The sequence below is a fragment of the Lynx canadensis genome, chromosome C2 (assembly GCF_007474595.2).
Source record: "Lynx canadensis isolate LIC74 chromosome C2, mLynCan4.pri.v2, whole genome shotgun sequence".
Taxonomy (NCBI): Eukaryota; Metazoa; Chordata; class Mammalia; order Carnivora; family Felidae; genus Lynx; species Lynx canadensis.
Window position 1 is genome coordinate 64,235,293 of NC_044311.2, and position 19,408 is coordinate 64,254,700.

A 19,408-nucleotide genomic window follows, 5' to 3' on the forward strand; every position below is an offset into this window, starting at 1 on the left:
GTCACAAAAGGTTAGGATAATATTTGTAGTTTGTTTTGTATGTGAATCCATCATAAACCTCATCCCTTCCTGTGACCATAGATTATTTTGGGGGGGTCACCACCCTATGCCAAGTAGGGGCAGGAAACCACAGATTTTTTTTAAGTCTATCTTTCTGTAGGAATTAAGTTCAAATAATTTTAAATTGAAGCAACAATGAGTATTCCATAGTATAAAAGGCAAAATCCAACTGAACTTTTAAGATAAAACACAAGGTTTCAGGTACATGTCATTCTTGTGGGTTCCCCACCACCACCTTGAACCCCAGACCTCCTGATGGGGATGGGCAGGTACAAGCAGACTCCTCCATTAGGCATGGGTGGCCACAGTACCTAGGGCCCCACAGTGCTTTTCACAGCTGTCAATGTCATGCTAATTTTGAAATACGAAGAAAACAATGAACTCTTAGGTCAAAGAAAATGTTTTAATATATAATATTAACGTAATTGTCTTTATACCAAAGTAGGTGTAAAATCTATTTTTCAAAAATTTTTATGGAGTCAGATGACCAGAAAGAAAAGTGCCTAGGACCCACCCACAAGAGTCCTACCGTGGCCCTGGGTAGTTAGTTCCTCCTCAGGTAAGCCTCAGAATACAACTGACAATGGTACGTTTTAAAGTATAGTGGTCCAATATCATTGTGATTTGGTGGGACAGTGTCAAGCACTTTTAATTTGAAAAGTATGCACTATATTATTTATTTGTTTGTTTGTTTGTTTGTTTGTAAGTAGGCTCCACGCCCAATGTGAGGTTTGATTGAACTCATGACCCTGAGATCAAGAGTCCCATGCTCTAGCAACTGAGCCAGCCAGGCACCCAGTATGTACTATATTTGAAAGTGTGGTTAAAATGATGCGTTTCCTACTAATAGTAGCAGTAAAGTTTCCTTTTTGGAAAATTAGAAATTTTGAATACTAGTCTGATTACTTAATTCCATTTTAAATCATATATCATAATGTTTTTCAGAACTAGTGGGTGAAACTGTTAAGACAACATGAAATATTTGTTGGTTGGGACAAAGCATCTCTCACTAGCACATGAAATGATCCTACACAGTTCTTACATTATACAGAGGGAAGCAGATCATTCATAAAGATTCCCCCCAAGAATGAGATGTTCACAAAAAAATGAGGTCAGCAAGTCCAGTCTTATCAGCTGGGACAATTTTACGAGGGTCAGACAGCCCTGGAGCATAAACAAGTCACTCTGGGGTCTGGAGGAAGCTGACTCCTGACTCCCGAGAGACAGCATCACACAATTAGATTGTTTACCCTTGCTTAACACAAATTTGACACATTTTCTAAAAACGACCTGCTGGGGTCCTGTCAAAACGGATGATGGAAAGTCAGAATAATTTTCTGGCCCAGAATGTCTAGCATTCCAATAATCCATTCCATTTCAGTCATGTTTTGAATATAAAGAAGGATATTTTCCTCAAGTAATATTTGAAATCAATCTATTCTTGCATGCTTTAGCTCCCTCAGAGCATAGATTCACTGTTGAATCAAAAGAAGCCAGTGGAATCCAGGACCTTCTAAAAGTAGTATCCTAAGGCTTCTTTTTTTCTTGTATGTCTTGGAGTTGTTAACTCAGACAGAAGGAACTTATCTACTCCCAGAGCAACAAGTATTATTTTTTTTTTAATGGCCAATGAAATCTGCCCCAGGGAGCTGAAAGAAAGCTGCCCAAAGAAAAATATTCTGTATATCTTTCATGAGCATTCAGACTACAAAATAAATAAGATAGAGCATATAACATCATTACTAACATGCTGAAAAGGGTAAACAAGGTTCTCTATTGGCTTATTCACTGCTGCCAATATTACCTATACCATCATCCTCACCTACTATTTACGTAAAATATTGTCACTGGTAATAATAGAATCAGGATTTGAACGGAGGTCTGCTTAGGCCTAAATTCATGCTCTTACCCCCTGTATTAGAATGGTGCCTGGAACAAAGCTGGTAGTCAATATACATTTTGGACTTGGAATCTAGATTAAGAAGTGGGCTGTCTGATCCAGGATTCTGAAGTATCTTCTGGAGCTACTTTGCAGCTAATCTCAACTCCCAGCATGAAAGAGCTCTTTAAAACATCTGATAGGATTCAAGGACTACACCTGATAATGCCCTGTCCCAAATATTCTTTCAGGTCAATTTTACTCCTTATTGAAATTCAATTAGGATGAGAAAAAATTAAGTATTACAGTTAAATAACCAAAATAAGTAAAAGATTTCCATACAAAAAGGTTTAAAGTTCTGTTGCTTTGCTTTAAAGAAAGGAATGTCCAAAGAATCTCAATCATTTAACTGGACTCCAGGTCATAGAGTATACTGCAAATATCCAACACTAGCTAACTCGTGTGTGTGGGTTTGCATACTCATTTCATTCTTGAAATTCCTCGAAATGCATTTCATGCATTATCTCACTTAATCCTTGTGAGGTAGGTACTATTATTATTCCTATTTTTTAGAAGAGGACACAATGGACAGAGGTTAAGCAATTAACCCCATGTCAAACAGCCAACAAGCGGCAGAGCCAAGATTCTGGACCCAAAGGATCTCATGCCAAAGCCTCTGCTCTAAAACACTTTGCTCTGTTGCTTCCTATAGTAATAACTACCACTTACTGGACACTTCAATGTGTCCCATATATCCTTTATACGCATTATCTCATTAACTATTTGCAGCCACCATAGGCAGAATATTTGTATGTACAAGTGTGTATATGATGCATGCAGATAGAGAAGTAGGTTTGTGTGAATAACCCCACCTTCTAACCCAACACTATAAATCATTGGATCTATCTCTTAACCCTTGAAAGAAAGTCTTTTTAGATACTCTATGATTAATCACATGAAGAACTCCTACAAAAACTGTATTGTGTATCATCTTTCTCAAATTTCCATTAGGTGTTTTAAGTGAATCTTCATTTCAACATTTCAAGTTGAACAGAATTCATTTATTCTCACATTCTTGCTCTTTTTTTCTTTTCATTTTAATATGAAATATAACAGCACCACAGGAAGTTCTGCAATATCGGTAAGGACAGAGTTTTAAGACTGTCAGAATTTCAGGGCTATCATTAAACGTATAAAAGTTCAGAGGAAAGTCTCCAATGCATCATAGCAGCCAAATGTCTCAAATCTGTATGTACTTTCCACTAAGTATTATAAGACTCCATCATGCATCCTGGTTATTGCCATTGCTAAGAAGATTTGCTTTCTCCTCTTCACTTACTCAAGTATGTGGTTTATCTATCTGGGGTCTGACAAGCCAGCCAGCACTGGGCATCAAGGCCTTACCCTCATCTTCTCACTTCCCAGAAGAACAGTTCAACACAGAAGTTAAATGCCCCGTTCAGGCACCCAGCCCACCCCAAATCTGGACTTAACGCCTTCTCTTTAATTAGGAAGGGTGTTTCACATAATCAAGTGATCTCTAGTCCTCAGGGCCTAACTAAGCGCATGCTTCCCCAATTTAAATATGCATATGAATAATCACCTGTACAATCTTGTTAAAAAGCAGGTTCTGGGAGAGCCTGAGATTCTGCATTTCTAGCCATCTCCCAGGTGGTGACAACCACACTACTGGACAGCAGATCACACTTGGGACACTAAAGGTCTAGTTCACAGGCAAATGCAAAAAGTAAAAAGTAAATGTCTGTGTTTCAGTTTTTGAGAGGTTCATCTTGGGTTCAAATCCAGAGTGATCTATAGAATTTTCCATTATCTTCATGTGGCATGAAAATTCTAGATAATCCTTAGAAATATCTATTCACTTTTCTAGTCTTTGGACTCCACAAGGTTATCTCATTCTAGGTAGGAAGGGAGACCGTTATCCCATACATAAAGTTCACCTAGCAATGTGTCCTCTTATGTCCATTTATCCAACAGTAAGCAACTAATGACTTCAAAATGATGAATCCGTGACACAGATGTGTTCAATACTCAGTGAACTTCTCTAACTCAGACTACTTTGGATGCAAGGGTTGGTACCACTATGTAAATAAGGAACTATTTTACTGTACAGCTTAATGAAGCAAGTACAGGCAGTACAAATTCCTCGGAGAAAATGCTTGAACACTGAAGAGCAACTTGTGATTAGCATATCAATAGGAATAAATAAAGAGTTTTAAGATACCTGAGGGTACTTAAGGACAGAGGTTTTTCAACAAACTTCTTAAACTTCTGTTTATACTCCTAAACTACGTGGTAAATACTTTCTTCTTAGACACTTTAAAAGATCAGATTCAACCCAGGTCTCCTGTCTGAAAATGAATAAGGTTTTAATGCTCAGAAATGCAGAAGTAGTGTCAAGGTTACTTGATTGACCCAAGTCAAAGAACCTTCTAGAATAGCAACATATTTTGGCTGGGTTTCTACCTATCCTCTTAAGTGCGATATTTTAAAGAACATATATTTCACATATTGGCGGAATTACTAGGTCACCTGCAAGAAGCAAGATAACTCTTGAACCTTTTTTAACTGGTCAGAGAGGAGCAATAAAACATGTAGACACTACTGAAGGATGGCTTGTCAGTGTGGCTCCTCTGCTTTAAAAGGGATCCTAAGAACTAGAGGCTGTAGTTCTCAATTAAACCAGAAATATCTAAATTAAACATTTAATTAGATCACTGAACTCTTGAGTTGAGCAGTCGGCCCCACCATGCTTTCATTCTTCCAATGAATTATATCTACTTAAATCTTTGATGTCAAAAGGTTGCAGATGGCTCACTGCCAGATTGCACCATTACTGTCAGTGTGACCAAGGGCATGTCAAACTTTCTAAGGTTCAGATTCTTCATCTGTGGAGCAGGGATACTAAGTAGTAAGTATCTATCTTCCTTATGACATTGTGGAATGGAGCCTTTCATATAATGGGCATAAGTACTATATATACCCACTCTACTTATATGCTTGCATACTAGTATGCTTCTACTGTTAAAAGAATGGGGTTTAGTCCATGAACTTTAAAAAGACACATGAACCACAAGAACAGTCAAGAACTACCACCGAAAGTCCCTATTAAATCTATGAAACTCCTGAGCCCAGAGAGGATCCGGGGTAAAAAATACAAAGAGATTCTTCCTTAGCGAACTGCCAAAAGAGTTCTGAAAGCCACTTAACTTCTAAGGTTCAAGTCCAGAGAGATAGTACCATGTAACCTCAATGTGACTTTCCACAGCACACAAGCCCACAGGGCCGTGTTTTGACTTAAGTCAGTTCTGAGACTTGAGTGTTTCATTGGGATATTCAGTCCTTCATCTGAGCAATATTGACATTTGTTATTTCTTACAACTTTTATTCTAGAGGATTTTTGTAAATAACCTCCATCCTCCAAATCCTCCAAAAAGTAGACATTAATATAAAGTACCATTATTCTAACAAAATCAAATTTTCAGGCCACATTTATATCTTAGGGTGACTGCACCACCAGGAAAAGAAGTGTCCTCAACTGCTACTTCCTCTTAGGGAGAAATCTAATTCAAGTAATGCATACAGCTCAGTCAATAAGAACACCAAATGGAAACATATGCCCTTAGCTATCTACTCTTACTTCTTTCTTTTTTTAACTAATATTCAGCACTACACACTTAATTGCTTCTACTCTAACCCAAATCACTGCCTATGAAGAGCGGATTTTTCTCCCCCCCCCCCCATTTACTTTGGAAATAGACACCAGCCATAGAGAAGTTAGTTGAGCTCGTGTGCCCACAAACTTACAGCATCTTAGCTGATCATCAGCTCCCTGAGCTGTGTTCTTCATGGAAATCTACAAAGAAAACCTCTCAGCTTTAACCAAGACCTTAGAGTGAGAGGGCAGCTGTAGCAGAGCTCTGTGAACCAAGGCTACAGGCCTAGGAGTTGTGTGTGCCATACCCTTCCTGAGAAGCAAGATCCTGAGTAACACATTGAAACCTCTGGATGTTCATGTTCTCACTCAGGAGTAGGTATCATAATCCTAACTAATCTCCAGCTTTGACTGTTAGAATTACAACATAATGACCACAGGCTTGGAAATGCAAAGATGTTCCCTAGAAGAAGATATTTATAAATCATTTATCTGCTAAGGGCTTAATATCCAAAATACATAAAGAACTCATAACTCAATAACAAACAACAACAAAAACAACAACAACAAAAACAGTTAAAAAATGGGCAGAGGACTGGGGCGCCTGGGTGGCTCAGTCAGTAAAGCCTCCAACTTCAGCTTAGGTCACGATCTCACCGTTGCAAAGTCTGAGCCCCACATCAGGCTCTGTGCTGACAGCTCAGAGCCTGGAACCTGTTTCGGATACCGTGTCTCCCTCTCTATCTCTGCTCTACTCCCACTTGTGCTCTCTCTCTCAAAAATAAATAAACATTTAAATAATTTTTTTTAGAAATTAAAATAAAATGGGCAGAGGATCTGAGTAGATATTTTTCCAATGAAGACATCCAGATGGCCACAGGCACATAAAAAGAAGCTCAACATCACTAATCCTCAGGAAAAGGCAAATCAAAACCACAATGAGATATCACCTTACACCTGTCAGAAAGGCTAGTGTCAAAAAGACAAGAAATAACAAGCACTGGCAAAGATGAGGAGAAAGGGGAACACTCATGCACTGGTGGTAGGAATGTGAATTGGTGCAGCCACTATGGAAAACAGTGTGAGGGTTCCTGAAGAAATTAAAATTGGAGCTGTCATATGATCCAGCATTTTCACAACTAGGTATCTAACCAAAGAAACCAAAAACAATAATTGGAAAAGATATATGCACCCCTGCGTTCATTTCAGCATAATTTACAATAGCCAAGATATGAAAACAACCTGTGTTGTTGGATGAATGGATAAAAAGAGATGTGGTATATATGTGTATGTATGTGTGTATACATATATATACATGCATGTATACATACATATGTATGTATGTATGTATGTGTATGTATATATATGCGTGTATATATATACATACACATGAATATATATATGCAATGTATACAAATGGTGACTCACTGTTGTAGACTTGAAACTAATATAACGTTGTGTCAACTCTAAATAATAAATACGTGACTAATAAATTCAAAATAAAATTAAAAAGGAATACATGAAAAAAAGTTAATTAACTTAAAAAACAAAGATGCTCCCTAGAGACTATTGCACAGAACAAGGAGTCTCTTCAACACCAAAATGCAGATGACCGAATGCTGGGGTGTGAGGTAAGTGGTAAGTGGGGTATGACAGGAAACCTACTTACTTTTAGATATTAACAAACATTTGGATTTGAACAAGAACTAACACTACGATGCATAGTATTCAAGTCAAATTTCAAAGAGCACACTTAACCACAGTATTACTCATCAACTTAACCAGAAATTCATAAATCTCCTGTGCTTCTGGATGGAAAAACAATATTCAAAAAAAAAAGCTTTTTGTTTTGGAGATTGCTATTTTGCTTTGGGTTTTTTTTTGTTTGTTTGTTTGTTTCTACTTTGTGTTTTCCTCCATCCCTTATCAACACTGATTTCTTGACCACATCTTAAATTTATAGCATATTTACTCAGATGACTAACTGTAGGCTTTAGTCTTGTTCAAGCAAGTCTTGTCTTCAGCAACATGCTAAAATCACCAGAAGGGTTAGCTGAGGGAAATCAGGATCTGCTTAATTTGAAACTCCTTTTAAAAGAATCTACAATTGAGGCACCTGGCTGGCTCAGCCACAAGAGCATGTGACTCTGGATCTGGGGGTCATGAGTTTGAGTCCCACATTGAGTGTAGAGAGTACTTAAAAACAAACAAACAAACAAACAAACCTTAAGAAAAGAGAGAGAATCTACAATCAACTCTGCCTCCATCCAAAGAAAAGGACACAGTGCCCTGTGTTTTCACTAGCCTTCACCGTTTTGACACATAGTAAGAGAATGAGTGAGATCGACATGGGCAAAACTTGCCACTGAATCATCTGATAATAGTTTTTAGAGGCACTGCTAGTGTTCTTCGGTTATGGGTACTACATACCTATAACCTGAGGGGAAAAAAATGCTGAATAGTGTGGCCCTTAGTGGTACTACAAATGAAGAATCTTTACACAATTATTCCCAACTGGCTTTCATGATAAATTTTACACAATTTACACAATTTTACAAAATTTACACAATAAATCGTTTGCATCCTCATACTGTAACCAGGTCACTCTCAACTACATTACCCAGAAGTTCTTACCTATTATCCTCTGTTTCATTGTCCCTCCCAGCCCCCCAAATCCTCACACATAAACCTAGATCCCCGAGAGGGGCAAATATAAAAGCAAAGAGTAAGCAATTTGCTACAGTGCCATGCCGGGTTACGGGTACCTGGTTTTCCCTCTGCTCTGGATAGAGAAAAGTACGGATTATGCACCTGGCAAATATTTGCATGGTCTCCAGAGCAGTTACATTCATCCATTTGCTCACAAAAGTACATAACTACAGCTGAAAGAAAAAATCAATTCAATTCAACAAACATTTAACAAGCTCTAGTCTGATTGCTGAGCCTTTGGGAAAAAAAATCATGCACCTGGCTATTGAAGCCGATTTTTGAAGAATTCTAGAAATATGCTATTCTCTCCCCTCTCCCACCAAAAGCAAATCATGAGAAAAAAAGCAACCAATTCCCTCAAATGATCAGCACAGCCCCATTTCATATTGTAAAATATAGCTAGTGCAAAGCATGCCAGTTCCTTTTTGTAGAAGGAAAATAATTCCCTTCTTATCTTTCTGGGGAAACAGCAATTTGGTTTGTTGTATAAAGAACAGTGCCTCCACTTGCTAAGAAATCAGTGATTAATTACCTAGTCATCAATCGCCTGTCAGTATTTTGGATCTAAAGATTAGAATAACTACATATTGAAATAAGTCATGGCATCATTGCTTTATATTCTGAATTCAGACTTATCAGGGATCTACATAAAATGAATTCTAACATGCAATACAAGGGCAGGGCAAAACCAATCCCTGCCAAACATTTAAAGAGATTTAGGCTACTCGACCACAAGCCAGGCTCTATCACCTACTTGGTGACATTAGCAAAGTCATGTATAAACTCTGAGACCTCAAGGGCTGTCTGTAAAACAGGGATAACCATACCTCTTTTATCTCATTTGTGGGCATCATAAAGGTCACGTGAAATAATGTGAAGGAGGGTTTTACGAAAATGGTTAAATTCATCAGTACTGATGCTTAACTCCACAGTCCCGAAGACATGGCAGAAGGAAAAGCTAAGAAAATCCATCTCTGTTCCCCAAAGTGCAAAACAGGGTCTTTACAAGTTCAAATGAGCTGTGGCCCCTTTTGTTTTCCCACAGGGATGGTTAGAGAATCGTGTCCATGACACTAGTTTTAGAAAGAAGGGAAAACACTTTTTCCTTATCCTATTTTTTTCTGTTACATGATGCAGTAGGTGGATACTTTTTATTTAGCTTGTCAGTATTTAAGCTGCTGTTGGCTATTAAATATTATATTTAGTGTCAGTCTCCAGGATGGAACAGTTGACATTAAGCAAAAATGACACATATTCCACTAAGATAGGGCGTTCCAAAACTCAGCAAAACATAGGAGTAATATGATCTTTTCCTTTTTTAAATCATCTACTCTATATTGGCACTAGAGACAAAATAAGGTAATGTTCTGGACCTCAAGGAACTCAGAGTTTAGAGTGGAAACAGCCAGAACATTACAAAACTGTGAGATCACGCTAGCGAGAAGATGTCAGTAGGTAGGTGTCACAAGGTACAGAGGAGGGGGCTGCTGTCTGAGCCAGGTGTTCAGGAGGGAGGGTAGCTGGCATGAATAAATAGAAAGCGCCTGCTGTGTGCATGAGTGCAGCAATGAGATAGTACTGAAGCACACTGTGAGTCAGGCTGGAGGGAGAGACAGAGATCCCATCATGAGGGACCTGGGAATGGAGGGTGTAGAACCTAAGAGTGGGGAACGCTCTGTGGATTGATGCAAGGAAGGGAGTATCAGGTGAGCGGTGCATTGATGAAGGAACAGCTGCACGAAGGAGACCCTGACATTCCTCCGCCCAGAACATTCCACTGTGAGCGAAATACTACATCTAAAAGAAATTTCCTGCTAAAAAAGGAAAGAGTTGATACGCTTAAAGGTAAAAGGGAACCTAACTTGTAAAACTGTAATAAATGTAACCACAGCCTAGAACATGTTAATAGAGAAAACATTAGCCACACTCTTTTAGGATTTGTACAATATGCTTGTACATTTTTTACTGACCTCGACTTCCACTTCCACCTCAACCTAAAAAGGATCATTTTATGTACATATAAATGGGGTAGAAAAATCAAGGACTCAGTTTCGGCTTCCTAGAACAAGATGGAGCCCTTCAGGTGCTGGGTACTCAGTCAACTGGAGGGTCAAGTGGGTTGTCGGTGAGTCATCTTGAGGAAAGCCAACACACAGACAGGCAGATGTGCAGGACCATTCCAGGCTCACTGGGAAGCCTGAGTTGCAAGACACTATCCAGGAAACGATTACCTCTGCAATTAAGTTAACTGGGAATATTTTAAAAAGAAAAGACCAGGGGGACACCTGGGTTGCTCAGTCGATGAAGCGCCCTACACTTGATTTCAGCTCAGGTCATGATCATGATCTCATGGTTCATGGGATTGAGCCCTGCATCATCAGGCTGCATGCTGACAGTGCAGATCCTGCTTGGGATTCTTCTCTTCCTCTCTCTCTGCCCCTCCCCCATGCAGGTTTTCTCTCTCTCTCTCTTTCTCTCTGTCTCTCTGTCTCTGTCTCAAATAAACATGAAAGAAAGAAACAAAGAAAGAAAGGGAAAAAGAGAAAGAGAGAGAGAGAAAGAAAGAAAGAAAGAAAGAGAAAAAAAGAAAGAAAGAGAAACAAAGAAAGGGAAAAAGAGAAAGAGAGAGAAAGAAAAAGATAGAAAGAAAAAGAAAAAAGAAAGAGAAATAAAGAAAAAAGAAAAAAGAAAGAAAAAAACAGAGAAATAGAAAAAGAAAGAAAGAAAGAGAGAGAGAAGGAAGAAAGAAAGAAGGAAGGAAAGAAAGAAAGAATGAAAGCAAGCAAGCAAGCAAGGCAGGCAGGCCAGGGACTGGGGGGAAGAAGGGAAATAGGGAATGAAGAGTTATTGTTTAATGGGTACTGAGTTTCCGTATGGGACAGTAAAAACTTCTGGATTTGGATGGTGGTGATGATTGCACAACTATGTGAATGTACTTAATGCTCCTTAACAGTATGTTGCGGTATGTATACTTCGCCACAATAAATAAGAGAGAAAGAGAAGCAAAACTAAAAAGTAGTAAGATTTCGAGTAAATTCAGCGAGGAGCCTCATACTGTCTTCCTGAATGTGATGCACAGACCAAAGCACAGTTTATCAAGAAATGCTTTAAAGATAAAGCATTCTGAGTGCCTACTGTGTGTCAGGTGCAGGGAACATGCTAGTGGTCTGCCAGAGACTGTATGTTCCAGGGACTCTATCATGTAATTAGGGCAGGTTTTCTAAAACAATAGAACACTTTCCCCCTAAAGGAGACAGATCTCGTCACATAATCTGGTTCATAACTTTTCCATGAAGCCTAGTAAGATGATATTATCATCACCATGATTATGATGGTCGCTATTTGGTATTTATTAAGAGTTCTCAGTGAGCCAGCTGCTAGTCTTTTCTCCTTTGTTGTAGATGGGAACAAAAAAAGACAAGTTCTGTGCATTGCTTTGGAAAGTAAGCAACAGGACCCAAATCAGAAGCAATGCCCAAGGCCACAGCACTTGGCAGGAGATGTTGTACTCAGCCTGATTTGGAGGCCCTGGCAATGCTTTGTTCCCCCATTCCAAATCCTCACCGCCAAGCAGCGCTCCAACTTAGAAAAGAGTATGTATTTGCTTGTCAAACAGCAGATACTTCTTTTTGCACTCGCAAAACGTCCAGTAGATTTCATAAAATTACTGAGGTTAAAATTACTGAGGTTAAACCACAGAGATAAGAAATTCAATCTCTGGTTTAATTAATTGGTTAGTAATAATTGGTTATTCTTTTTTTTTTTTTTTAAGTCTCAAATGTTTCCCATGTAAAAAGCAGTTAAAACTGTGCATGGCTCTAAATTCTGTGCCTATAATCCTGGCAGAGTTTTATTTTACAGGTTGCAAAAAACCCCCAAATAATGGTAATTACATAGTAAGTATTGACTGTTTAATTACATGAGACTGCCTTATAATCACCAAGTCATTAAGGGTGTTATGAGATCTAAAAACTACAAGCCACCAGAGTGCTGTGCATCAAGTTATTTGGCAATTCACTGATATGAGGTAGAATGGAAGTATTTTGAACTAAAGCAATCTCAACACTTCAAATGAAAGGTGGGTACACATGTGCCAAGCCAGCAGAAGATGCTTATTAATAAAGGCCGATGCTGAATAAGTGAATAAATGAGGTGAACGGAGCCCCATGATAGAGGTAAGAGTGGTAGAGACTCCTTCTCAGAGGCAAAGACACCAAGAAGAGCCCCTATATCACCTTAGTCCAGTGGCTCTCAATTCTGGCTGCACACTAGAAGCATCTGGAAAGTTCTGGAAATCACTTCTACCCAACCATACACCAAACCAACTAAAACCAAGTCTTTAGAGAAGGACCCAGATATGTATAGGTTTTCAAAGCTATCCAAATGATTTCTATAAACAGCGAGGGCTGCGAACCACTAGTAGCAACAAGAAATCCCACGTAGTCCCCTGTAGCAAGTTTTGGTAGCAACTATGGAGGTCTTGCCGCCTAGCAGAGAAAGAGACCCTTCCACATGGCATGTGGCATACAGGCACTCACATAGGTCTTCCCTCTGTGCTCACATAGCAACCATCGAATTCATTACACCCGACAGATCCTAGCATGAGGTAGCATGGTCTTGAGCCAAGTTAGACACAAACAACATGGAGATCTATGAGGATGAAGAGTGCATCAGCCAACACATTTCAAGCGTGAATGATTCACTCTCACCCACCTCCTAAAGTTCTAGAGTGGTACAACCAACTCTTATTTCCTCTAATAATCCACCTTCTCTTTACAAATCACTGAGAGGTTGAATTTTCTTTTTTTTTTTAAACACTAAAAATCAGCTATAATATCTAAATGGTAATTATGTCATTAAACGCCATGTAAGAAGTATTGCAAACTGGATTTAACATAAATAATGCAATTCTTTATTGCACACACAAGGCTATGTGTGTTTCTGACTTCACCTTCTATGAATGCTTCTTTCAGATCGTAAAACTTATAAAAATAAGACCATGGAGAGAACTGGTAAGTTAGGCTCCACTGGCACATGTGTTTGGGAAGAAGAAAAGGTTGCTGAGTGCCTACTGTGTGTCAGGTGCTGTGCTGAGGTCTTCCATACACATTACACTTTGGGCTTCCCAACAGCCCTACACTGTGCTGTTACTAACAGATGAAGAAATCCAGATTTGGAGAGTGAGTTGGCTATCTTTACACAACCAGAACGAGGAAGAGCCTGACTGTGAATCCAGCTCAGTCCTGTTCCAAAATCCTTTTAATTTTCCATTTACAAAAATGCTAAATTGCACCCCAAGATGTGCAAATGCCAAGGCCTCAAAGCTTCCTCCATATCTCCCTTCCACAATCCATTCAGGTCTCTACTCTGCCTGGGCAGCATTAATTCCTCCATATTCTATACTCCCACTGTCTCTGCCCACCAATTTTAAGACTTTTGCTATTTTGTCTCATCCTTAAAGAAATGGTTCTCAACTGGGGATGGTTTTACTCCCTAAGAAATATTTGGCAATGTTTGGAGAAATTTTTGATTGTCATGACTTTGAAGGGTCATTAATATCTCATGGGTAGAGGCCAAGGATTCTACACGTTCTAAACATTCTACAATGCACAGGAGAGCCCTCCACAACAAAGAGCTATCCGTCCCAAAATGTCAATAGTTCCAAGATTGAGAAACCCTGCCTTGAGTGATAATGTGGTTTAACAAATGTGCTTTAGTGTCTTCCCCTACAAAATCATGAGGAGTAACGAAGACAATATATATGAAAGCTTTTAGCACATGGTAAGCACCCAGAATCCTGATTAGATAATCTGACTGCACACTTTCGTAGAGCAGGAACCACCTCAGTTGGCTCTACATTCTTCCCACACAAAGCTCAGGGTTTTTTCTTTTTTTTTAAGTTGGCACTCAACAAATGTTGAAATAATGCACTCTTTGTATTGGAAATTCTTGATTAAAAAAACAAATGCCACTATTACCTAAGAAATACAACATTCTCCCCGTATTCATCCCTTACTAAACAACAAGTGAATAGTATAATTTCATGATTCACTAGAACAGACTATGAAAAGCTACATTACATCCTGAGTATATCATAGAATCATCTCTACATCGAGATGATTGATAAGCTCACTATTAAAATGCCTTGTCTTACTTTAGCAGAAGGTTAATTAAGAGATCACAATACACAGACTTGAGGAAATCTCATGCAAGAGGCTCAGATTCTTCTACCTACACCAGGTCAGTTTGACCATATCGATTCTCAGGTCTTGAGTTGAATTATTCAGGACAACCTTAAACTGTAATCACAATATGTCAAATAAAAACACCAAATGTTTAATATCTTAATGAGTACATCAAACCCGGTTGGCATCATATCTCGGGTCAAGATCTTTATGTTTTTTACTTTTCTCAGTTGATATAAACTGGAGTCAGCACAGAAACCCTAAAATCCTAATGTAAATGATTACAAAAAGCATTAGGATTAGCATTCACTCAGTTGCTACAACAGGATAATCTACTTTCATTTTTGCAGTTTCCGGAGGCATGGCACCATGGCCCTAACCATCAGAATAAACCCGTATGCTTATTAAAGGTGCAGATTCCTACACCCCACCCCAGACCGACTGAATCAAAATTTCAAAAATAAATTCCTATAAATCTACATTTTTAATAATTTCCCAAATATTTGTTTTGCACACTAAAGTCTGAGAACCTCTGCCAGGAGGCTGGACCCCAGAAAATGGATTTGCCTCACTTTGTAAATTTCCAGCATGGGTCTGGCTTCTACAGACTATGAACAATTCATTTAACATAAACTCCACATCCACTTCCGACCATAAAAATAAGTAGGGCATTTTGTTGATTACTTTTGTGCAAATAGGCACTTCTGAAGTAAGTAGACTAATATTTTATGGCAAACACTGAAAAAAAACCTGGAAATGAGTATAAAAAGAATTCTCAAGGAAAACAAAGCTCAATTCTGAGCCCCACAATGGTCAACGTCTGCTATGCGCCAGACTGAGGAGACACTGATGGCTAGAGAGACTAGGTCCCTATCCTTATTTTTCCTTTATTTATGCATTTAAATAGTTTAATATACACTCAAACAAAAAAGGAAGACGATTTCAGAGTGGCAATGCCACGAATGCAATAAAACAATTTCATGCGACAGAGAAAGTCTGTGGGGGAAGGAGGCAGAGGTAGTGGCTGTCTGTAGTAGACATAAGGGTGAAAAATGGCGTCCCTGAGGAGGTAACATTTGAACTGAGACCTGAAGGAGAAGGCGCCAGTCATGAGAGGGTTGGGGGAAAGTGTTCCCGACAGAGGAAACTGTGCTGTAAAGACCCTGAGCTGCGAACAAGGTGCTCATGAAATTATTATAGGAATTAAATCAGAAATCAGATCGCATAAACAAGATGTTCTGCAAAATAGAAAGCTATTTAGAAGCATAAAGTATTATTTTTAGTAATATATTAGAACAGTTCTGGAGAGAAGCTGCAATAATGAAAGGCCTCAGATCTGTGTGATGTAAAGAATTAATCAAGCAACTTGAGGCTATATTGCCTAAAGAACAATAGACACAAGTATGTGTTTGAGTGAAGAAAGGAGAAGTCTTCTTTGAATATTTGAAGAACTATGTTCTTGTGGAAGATGATTCATTTTTTTAAATAGCTCTGAGGGTATGGAACAACTTAAAATGGTAAACATTTTAGAAAGGTAGAAGAATCTTGGCTCATAATGATAATGAACACTCAAAGAGAGTTGTAGGAAAATGGACTGACTGGAAGGTAGTGAGTTCCATATGACCAGAAGTAATCAAGGTCGGGCTGAATAGACATTTGGCAGAGGAATGACTGGACTAGATTACCTAAGAGGACCTCCGCAATTCTTTGAAAACACACATACGTTCACTCGAGGTGCTCTCTCTCTCACACGCCCTGTAACCTCCAAGATGGCCTCTTTAGTTCATGCTTTACAACTTTGGGAGGTTTTGAGAAAAACTTGAGAGATACTGAGAATTCTACCATATTCACAATTCACCCTGTCATTCTGCAATAAATTATATCTCCATGTCCATAATAACCAACATATATTTCAAAATGGCAAATTAAGAAACCGGATAGACCAACATTCATTTTTGAAATTTGTGGCTAAGATTTAGTGGTGTTTCAGCAGTACACATTAAACAATTTATCTCAACATATTAAAATATTAAAATATACTTTATTGTAACAAAAACATTATCTGGATTCCATTAGCTCCCAATAGGTGGCATGCCAATAAATAGCCAAAATCTTTAGCACACAGGTATGTGGCTTTTTGTTGGTTTGGTTTTTAATGGGAACCATAGGCCCGGGAAGATGATTTCTACAATAAAAGTCCTGACAGAGAATCACTACTCTATTATTTCTGTATTAAATCCAATAAATAAAGTAAAAAACATAGTGACTTGTCACTTGACCACCTGGGACCAAAATGCTAAAAGGTAAGCCTTCTAAGGACAGAGAGACCAAGCCAGACTTGGGAGTGAGACTAGAAATAACTTTGAAAATCTGAACATTACTAAATGACCTTTATATTTCCACACCCAAATGCATGTGGTTCATATTCAGATAGATTGCAGAAAATATTCTCTTAATATCTACATTTTTGTGCACATTTGTGTTTATTGTATTAAGTACATTTCTTAAAAGCTACTTGTAAATAAAATTCTATCATGTCTCTCTTAGGACAACTTACAAAAATGAATCTTTCCATAAAATAAAGACAACGTCTATGTAATTGTTCATAAAATTAGACTTCATTTTGTAAAATCCAGGAACACCAAAAGCTGAAATCAACAAGTTGAAATCAAAGGTTTAATACTTAATACAAAGAAAGAGTTTATCATAGAATTTTTTTTTTTTTTTTTGGTATACGGATCTCTTCCCAGGGCTATGAAAATTTCTATGTATGCTTATAGTATTTTAGAAATATGTCTGTTCCATAAAAGGTAAATATAACCTGTAATGTGAACAATCACTTCCTAACTTATTTTTCTTTAGGCTCATGTATATTAGATTGTGCTATTTTATTAAGCTGAATCCCTCAGAACTCAGGGTAACAAAAGGACTGGATTAGTGGCTCAGGAAACCCAAGTATCTCTGTCCAGAAGCAGGTGCCACCTAACATCTGAGTTGCCTAGACACCGATCTCTTAAATGAGTAGGGAGTTTTAATTCTTCAGATATATCATTACCATTACAAATCCCCAAAGCATTTCTAACGACATTTGTACCTGACTAATGCACAGAGAAGCTGCGATGCCACAAAACAATACATAGGGCTGGTAAAAGAGACCAAGTCTTCTGTCCCAGAGTCCAACATGTTCACCAGGACCTTTCTTGGCAATCTCCTTCCAGCTTGAGTGGTGTCAAAGCTTTGTAACGACCACTAAAATAATGGTATCCCTAGGATAATGTTAACAACATAGTTGGTGAATATCTTTCCTCCTGAGACTTCTTGACACTTGTTTCCTTTCCTTATTTTTTTTTTTTCAGGCAACAAGAAATTCGGGATACTTGTGAATTTTCCAAACCTTCTCATCCTTAACTGAACCTCTTTGTTGCCTTATCTTGCAAGAGTGTACAGTCCACCTCTTAGAGGTGGACAAAGCTGTGAATCATGACCCAAATGCATGTTCTACAGATGGGAAGAAGCATGGTACCGTGGAATGGCTCTAAGGGTGCCATGAAACCAGGAGCATGCCACAGAGTTGCAACTCCAGACTGTCAGCAAATCAGAAGTAATTTTCTACCTAAATCAGAGTTTAATTCATTAGCCCACATTAATTCACAAGTTCTAACCAATTTCTCAAAACGCAATAACACAATCTTCCAACCTAATTATCTTCATTGACAGCATTTAAAAGCATTTGCTGAGACACATTTCTTCCTTGTGTCAGACAGGATCAACGTCAAGTGAACAGCTTGGGTGGACGACATTCTGTCTAATTGCAAGGGGTTGCCATTTCAGGAACTAATCATTTCTTGCAAGGGAGAAATTCTCCCCTAGAGTGGACACCAATAAATAAATACCTCCCAATAAATAAAGGTTTAAATATGTACCTGTTTACAATTGTGTTCAGATTCTCAAGATCATCGTGTGTGTGTGTGTGTGTGTGTGTGTGTGTGTGTGTGTGTGTGTATACTCTTGGCATTCTGTTGAATTGGAAATATTACAATATAGATGACTTCCACAATAATTTTAATCACTTAGAGAAGTTTAGGGATCTGAAAAGAAACTTTTAAAAACAGAACAACAAAAGAGATAATTTGTAATGAAAACACCATCCCATCTAACTACCACTCAGGAAAATGATAGATATTTCCCTATAAATAATCATGAGAAAAGAACTGGGTTTTTTTGAAGGCATTTATTTCAAAAGCTCATTCACTAAAACCCCCTAAACTTTAATCCAAAACAGTTCATTTCCATTTCCTTTTGATAATCAGAAAGGAAATCAACCCACATTTTTTAAACAGTCATTTTTTTTAGATCCTTTACTGGGGGGTAATATCTTTTAAAAGCATTTTGAGTGAACGTATAAGCAAAAACTACTAAAAGGACAAAACATACTTCTTATTCCTCATGTCAAGTTTAACTTTTACTTATTTCATATCTTCTAAAAGTCATTGCTGCCATTAGGCCTTTGCTTTGTGAGGTAGCCAGGTTTCTCCTAACACTGTCCACTAAACTCATTCTAATTCATGCCCTGGGCCAATAACAAATCTACTTTTCCAGCTGTAATGCTTTAACAGCTTAAATTTCTAAAGTAACAGGCATCTTTTGCTCCTTTGAAAACCAGTTCTGGCAGTGTGATGTAAAGGAAAGTAAACACTTAAAGAGGTTCAAATATGCAGCATTGGAATTCACGTGTCAGATATAGACACTGTTGTATTTAATGAAAGTCAATGCCCAAATCCCGGAATCCAGTTTAGGCAATGGGACTACAGATATATTTTGAAAGATGGAGAGTCAATTAACAAGCACATAATTTTGTTGTAAATCTGTTATAAGACATATATGAACAAGAAGGGACAGCAT

The 19,408-nt window shown here is 38.2% G+C and overlaps 1 protein-coding gene across 4 annotated transcripts in view; it reads right to left on the reverse strand.

Annotated features, from left to right (window-relative positions):
- TNIK (TRAF2 and NCK interacting kinase) overlaps positions 1 to 19,408 on the reverse strand; it is a 396,007-nt gene that overhangs the window by 290,184 nt on the left and 86,415 nt on the right. The window lies entirely within an intron of this gene.